The sequence below is a fragment of the Cynoglossus semilaevis genome, chromosome 15 (assembly GCF_000523025.1).
Source record: "Cynoglossus semilaevis isolate Cse_v1.0 chromosome 15, Cse_v1.0, whole genome shotgun sequence".
In the NCBI taxonomy this organism is placed as follows: domain Eukaryota; kingdom Metazoa; phylum Chordata; class Actinopteri; order Pleuronectiformes; family Cynoglossidae; genus Cynoglossus; species Cynoglossus semilaevis.
The window spans coordinates 17,180,797-17,188,378 of record NC_024321.1 but is presented as its reverse complement, the minus strand read 5'-3'; the positions used below and the strand labels follow the sequence as shown (position 1 = coordinate 17,188,378).

The following is a 7,582-nucleotide window of genomic DNA, read 5'->3' as shown; positions in this document are numbered from 1 at the left end:
ATTTTTCTAATCTAACTTCATCGACTGCGGTTCTTCCTCCGTGTCTGAACACCAGCCTGGCTTAATTACATCAGTTTGGTTTATTGTTGCACAAAGATTTTTAAACGACTTATAACTGCGGCTCTGTGATGTCACACACTCCGACCATTACACCGTACACACACACACACACACACACTCTCTCTCTATGTCCCAGTGTTTAGAGATTTTCTTTGAAACCATAGAGGAATCTAGTCTTCGTGCTGTTATTTGTATATTTTTTTTGTTTTGTTTTGTTTTGTTTTAAGGCTGTGTTCACTGAGGCTCACACGACTGAAATAGAAAATCCCACGTCAGAAAATGCTGCAGGGTTAGCGGCCCATTAGTTTCACTAGCGATGAACAGGCCAGGAAGCACAGATTGATCTCACTTGGATGTCTCTCCATTTCAACCACACCTACTGACTGAGTACACACAGCAATAATTCGCCTAAAATAACCACGTGAAAGAGGTCATTAATTCATACCTGATTAAAGTACAAACACTGTATCACACAATACGGGACGGTGCTTCGGGGCTACATAGGTTCTATGTAAAAAAAAACAAATATGCATCACAGGTTTGTTACGTCACATTCAGCTGAGTGATGATGACAGAGGTTTGATGGTTCTGGAGTTTCCCACAATTCAAAAGTAGGAAGTCTGTGGTCGCATGTGTTAAAGGTTAAAACAGTGAGGAACAGTAGCTCAGGTTTGTTTTAATGTTAATTTGGACACCGACATATTTGTGTATCACGACACAATACTGCGATTGTGTGAGATGAAAATGTAGGTCAAAAGCATTCAAATTAGTTTTTTTTTAATATACAAACTTGGACAAAATTTTAGATTTGGATCATCTGAGGTGAACAGCAACAAGGGTCACCTAAAGGTCAGCATTAGTCTGACCTGTCAGGGTTCTAACCCAGGGTCTGCAACCTTCAACACCTTAGCAGTGTATGTTCTAAGTACTGTAGTATTACTACAGACAAAGAAGTAAAAAAAGACAGTGACATCATGTTTTACTGTTGGCAAGCAAGCCATTTACAACAATTTAGTGTGAAAAGAAACTACATCTTCTTATTGGCTTTCTATTGATAATCCTCCTCTGATGATCTGATCTGTTAAGATTTTTTTTAATCCCCCCCCCCACTATACTCCACCTTTAACTGAACCTGAAGAGAGAATAAGACCTGACCTCTGAGTGGATCTTAAATGTCATGATAGTAAAAGACATCAAATGTGGCTTTAACGTAACTGTGATGCATCAGGAAGCACTCTGCCGTCAACACATGGTCAAAGAAAAAAAAAAAGAAAAGTCACAACGACCGACGACCACATGCACTGTTCAAACACCACCGAGTTTGTTTTGAATGATGAGCACTGACTTCAAGAGAGACTCTTTATATATATATATATAAATATATATATATATATAAATATATATATTTGCCTTAACTTCTGCCATTGTCACAGAGATGACTTATTGATGATAGTTGTTGTCTGTGTTCGCCCTTTTTCCTTCTACATACCTCATGGGATGTGATGTTTGCAAAAGCTGTGTTTTTTTTTCCTGTCCTTTTTCAAATACCTGCTTTTTTTTTTTAGTTGACATTTAAAATTCCTCGGCCGTCGTTTGTATCCATGTCTAAACCTACGCGTATGCTATGGCGGGCGGCGCCTGCCCCTAATTCACAGTGAATTGCAGTGCGGCGCCCTGTCGTGAATGTTGCCTTATTTCCATCGTGGTTCGATGGATCGTAATGATCACAGAATATTCTAGACTCCCAAATTTGTGTTTCAGCCAAAGTCGACATGAGACGTTTATGGTTGGTTCATCTGGACCTCACCGCGCTCTCTAACACGCGCCAGTGTGAATCCACTTTTCATAGAAACGTGCAGGACTTACACTCCAGTTTGACTTTTCAGTTGTTCCTCCTTCAGGTCAAAGTCACTCAGTGTCTGTGCTTTTCATCAAATGACGGTGGGAGGAAAAAAACAAACAAACAAACTGAAATGAATGTGGTAAATTATATATGAGTACACAGGCTGAACACTGCACACCAGTCGGCAGTTGATGAAAGAACGTCGGTCAGATGGTTTTCCTCCTAAATCGGCGTCCCACCTGTTTTTCTGTGATGATATCCAAACTCAAACTCAAATCCAAACTCAAAGACCTGTGCTTTTAATAACCCTTTCCACACAAACAGCCCACGGTGTTCAGGATGCACTTGAAGCCCATTGGTCTGTGCATCCCGACTTTCAAAACTCAAGACGAGTGGTGCAGTGCGTTCAGGACTGTAGTACACAGGATCCCCACTAGAGGGGAGCAGTTAGCGGCAATTGGCGCCTTGTATTGTTGAATGAACAAATCAAGCATTTAATGTTCCTGTAACCCTACCTCTACTTATTATAATGATACAAATCACTGACATTATTATTGTTATTATTATTATTATTATACAGACGTGAAAAAAATCCCTCATGATCAATACTTTATATTTTCCTTCATGATTGAACGCTGTGTTTAACTCTCTGTCGTTGCTTTACTATATCGTATCCTATTGCCTTATTCTTCCTCTGTCTTTTTTCCACACGCTATGGATACCTTCTTTATTTACCATGGGAGTGAATTATGTGTAAATAACTTTATAAAGAGTAAAAGTGTGAAAGCAGTCATGACAATAAAAATTCATGGCAGTTTATTTTTGTCTGGACTTTTATTATTAACTGAGTGAGAAATTTGTTTTTTTTTGTTTATATGAAAAATATCTATGCATATATATCTATATATATTTTGAAGTACCTTTCAAAATACAAGGCATGTGAAAAAAGAACAGGTTTGTTAAAGAAAACTGTTAAAGAGGAAAATAAATCTTAATCCAGTGAAAGATTATCTGATTAAAGGACGAACTTTACCACAAAAACTTTAATGTATTCTTTACAGACATATACAATAAGTGACGCCATTAATCCCACATCTGGAGGGGATTTCCTAACAAATTGCCGTGACCCGGATTCGAACCGGGGTTGCTGCGGCCACAACGCAGAGTACTAACCACTATACGATCACGGCGGGCTGTTTGACGGTACACGTTCACGAGTGTATACATACATTTCAGGGAAATGTATGTATACACTGTGAAAAGTGGAGAAAATAGTGAGATAACAGGCTGTAGTCAGGGTGGAGTGATGGAGATAAAGTGAAAAACACAAGGTGGAGATGGTTTGGACATGTGTTGAGGGGAGATAGTCTGGGATGGGAAGGAAGGATGGCACCACCTGCTGGAGAGTGCAATGTTATGAGCCTTAAAAAAATTATTTAATATTATTAAATAATAAAAAGTCTAATTTGCAGCACCAACGTACGCAATTTCCTCTTGTTGCCTTGAAATACGAAAATAAAATAAATAAATAAATAAAAAAATAAAAAGGGTTTTTGTCCTCACTGAAACTGATATTGAATAAATCCACAATTTATATTGCATCGTTTTTAATTGTTTAACGTGTTGTTTAATGTTAGCAGCAATATTAGCAGCAGTGTTTGTTGTTGTTGTTGTTAGCAGCAACTTTAGCCAGATTTCTTTACTTTATCCATACTTGGTGAAAACTCGGCAAATGTGTGTTTCAAGTTTGACAAAAAAAATATTTGCACAGGTAAAAAGAGAATAATTTAAACGAAAGTGGTAGATGATTTTATTACGTATTTTTTTGTTGTGTTTTGAAAAGAAAGGACATTGTTTTGAGTATGACCATAGACTTGTTTTGACCGGCTTTAATCCTCTTTTAGGATTATTACGGTTTTTATTTGGGTATCCCTCAATTAGAATGAATAATTAATATTAATAATTTAGTCCAGTCTTTTAAAGCCAACAAACATCCAAACTAACCGGGTATCGAACCAGCAAACTGGGCAGAATGAGAAAGTAGGTCAAAGTTCACAAAGTAAAGGAGGCAAATGAGGCTACGCTGCTCCTCTCTCCACCGCTGGGGGGAGTGGGGGGGTGGATGAGGGGGTGGGCAATTTTCCAGGCTCTGGATGAAACCTGTGCAACAGTCAACTTCTCTGGATGGGATTTCGTCTTCACTGCTACAAAAAAGTCCATACAACATTCAGACGGCCGGTGGTCCGGCCTGCCCCCTGCAGGCAGGCAGCGCAGGGCTGCCGGTGGGGGCAGGGTTTACAAAGGTTACAGGTCACAAGCCTCCCTGAGTCCCTGGGTTTCTTTGGCCAGAAAAGGCTCTGAAAGGAGCGGGACGGTTTCATGGAACTGTCCGTCTCTGGACTCTGGGACTGAGCCGGGTTTATATTTAATTTTTTTTTTTTTACAGTTCTCACCAGACTGGATGTTGCAGGTCAGGATTGAAGATGACGTCTGACCGACCACCTCGGAGTGACAACTCACCCTGTCTGTTCGGGCAGATCTGAGGACGCTATCTGCCCAGATTACTGCACCGCTCGCGCGCCTTTCCTCCCCCAACCCCCACAAAGAGAAACGCACGGAAGGAAAGGGTGCTCTCACAGGAACAAGCATGGGGAGAAAAAAAGTGTTGGGTTTTGAGCGAATAACGAGGAAAAAAAGCAGCGGAGAACACGTCAGAGGAATGAGGTATGAGCCGATATCACCGGGGTACTGCACCGTGCGTAATTACGCACGAGTATTTCTAGTTTTTTTTTTAGCGTTGTGTTTTCATTCGGAAATACTTCACTGACCCAAAGCACGAGAGTGACGTTTGTTCTAGTGGGTTAAGATTCCAGGAATAATTGAAAAATATATTTGACCAAACTGTTTATTAATTTATTTATTTATTGTAATAACTTTGTGAATGAAGAGAGCGGATCTAAGAATGAAGTTTTTTTCTTTTTCATTTTTTAATTGAGATTAAATGACGTTTCCGAATTACTTAGCTTGAAATGTTACGCCGTTTTTCACAAAACAAATTTTAATTCCACATAGTTTGTTAGTTGTTGTTTGCTGCAGGTTGCACATGTTTGTAACGCTTTTCCATAGTGTGTGTGTGTGTGTGTGTGTGTGTGTGATTGTTGCAGCACAGTACTCTGAACGGCCTAAAAAGTTCCATATGTTTTGTTACTGCTGCAACTTTGCCTGACCGTTACGTCACTGGATCGGACGGGATGTGATCACGCCATTTATTTAATCGACTTTAGTCGACTCGATCGGCATCATCGCGGTGACCAGACGCCTTGGCGCCACTTTCCTCACGGTGAACATTGTTAACGCCTCACCGAGTCAGAGTCGCAGCTTCTCTTCAAGCTTCAGCCTGAACATCCATGGTCGTTTAATTAATCGATTACCGAATGACTACTTAATTAGTCTTAATTAAATATCTCAAGTCTGTTCCAAATAATAAGCAATTTTTCTAAACTGGCTTCTTGGACACGAACAGTTTCTGGTTTATTTTCTTTTTGGGTTTTAGCAACATAGTATTTTTAAATATTAATACAAATATTCACAGGTATCGTCTATGTTGTAGCTATTTCTCAAATTGTTAAACTACTGAACAAAATATATTCTGATATTTAAACTAAAGAAATGACAAACAGTCGGTTGCAGCTGCAGTAACTACGCTCACAGATCGATTTTGTTTACTAACCATGTATTTTTTGTAGTGAACTTTCACATGTGTGTAAATGTTTCTCTGTGTTGATTTTTCTGTGTTTCAGGTGTTCCTGTCCTTCCTCCTCCTCTCCCTCCTCCTCCTCCTCCTCCCATCTCTGGTCCCCCAGCTAAGGTGCATCTAGTGTAGTTAGTGAAGTATCTCAGTATCTACTGCCCTGGTTGCTCCTTCTGGCTGGAGGACTTGTTCAACTTCAGCTGAGTGAAGTATTTTCCGCCACATTTCCTCTGCAGAACAGTAACGATGAAATAAATTCTCTTTACAGCCTCAGTCATTTCAGCCCAGTAGAGTTAAAGGTGTCGTCAGTGAAGCAGTGATAGGAATATTTGTTTTCCTCCATCTGGTGGTACTTCAAGCATTACATTCTCGTCCCACCGCTAGCTGTGCTCTTTTGTTTAATACTGTAGTTTGATACCATACCTCTGAGGATTCATTGTTTTAATTTACTCATATATATAATATATAATCTAAATTGTCTAAATGTAAATGAACATGTAGTAAAAGTACAAGTAACAAGCAAATAAAATTCATATTATTTATCACATAAATGCCTCTTAAAATTGGAAAAATAATTTTAGATGCCACTGCGTCAACTCTAACCACAGCCCAGAACTAAAACACAAATGAAAACAATATTTATAAAATACAGTTTTTTAAAATAAAAATGTTTCTGTGTAGAAAAGTATAGACTAAAACATTTACAAAAAACATATTTCTGTTTCTTAAGATTTAAAAACATATTTCAGGGGATCAAAAGTCTTTAATGTCTTTTTTTATATCTCAGCATTTGCTCACTGACATTTTCATCATCAAGATCATCATCTTCTTGGACTCAGCAGTTCAAAAGTGCTCACAGTGCAGGTAGTGAACTGTCACCTACTGCAGTTTGTGCACTTCAGGTACTGTTGGTCACCTCCTCCACTTCCTCCTCCACCTCCTCCTGCCGCCCGTCGCTGCCTCAGACCGATCAGTGGGTTTGTCACACGTGGAGTCTATCTGTGTTTACAGGGAGTTTTGTTGGTTTGCTCTCAGCTCTGTTCCAAGTCTGCTGTGCAAATCCATGCAAAGCTCTTTGTTTTTCAGAGACACCGTCAGAGAAAGGAGATTTATGGTTTTTGGTTTCCTGTGATTTCAAGTCTTGTTGAGCACTTAAAATGTTAAAATTGTCATTCAGTTCAGCGGGAGAAAAGGAGAGCAGACAGGTTTTCTTAATTTGAGGGATTTTTTTTTTTTTTTGCTGTCGCTACTTTTTATCTTGCTGTTTTCGGGTGGATGATTTTGCAATTTTGATGCTTGAAACGTTGAAAGAAATTGCACAGTATCCATCTGCATTCCGCCAGATGTTGTGAACAGCCATGCATTTCTAATGACTTTAGGTCTGTATATTAAGAAGCTCTAGGAAACAGACGTCTTTATTTCCTTATTCACTTGTCTTCTCTAGACACTGGGCTGCAACCTGTGGTTGCTGAGCCACATGTGGCTCCTCAGCTCCCTCGCATTAGTTTCCTGTGAGTTTATATTTAATGTTAATGGATCAGAATAAACATTGCTGTCATTTTCTGTAAATAATAATAAAAACATTCATGCAGAATGAGGTAATATGGCCAGTATGCAAAAAAAAATCACATTTTGTTAATAAAAATGACAAAAAATAAACATACTACGTGGTGATTTGACAAGAATAATTGTGGTACTTGTTGAAAAGCAGCATATGAGTGCTAAACATTTTTACATCTATGAAATATATAAATATTTATCTTATATATAAATAATTTGTTTGTTAAATACAATTTATCGTTTGATGTTCAATTTAAAATATTGTGTAAAATATAATAACCGTATTTGCAGAAATTGTTTGGCATTAAATGGTGAAGTTATTTGGTTATTTTAGCGCTGATAAATTTAAATTTGAGAAATCTGGCAAC

General features: G+C 38.6%; 1 non-coding gene across 1 annotated transcript; it reads right to left on the bottom strand.

Moving 5' to 3' along the window:
• Positions 1-3,021: 3,021 nt before the first annotated feature.
• Positions 3,022-3,093, bottom strand: trnah-gug (transfer RNA histidin (anticodon GUG)). Its single transcript has one exon. It is a non-coding gene; the product is annotated as a tRNA-His (tRNA).
• Between the last annotated feature and the right edge of the window lie 4,489 nt (positions 3,094-7,582).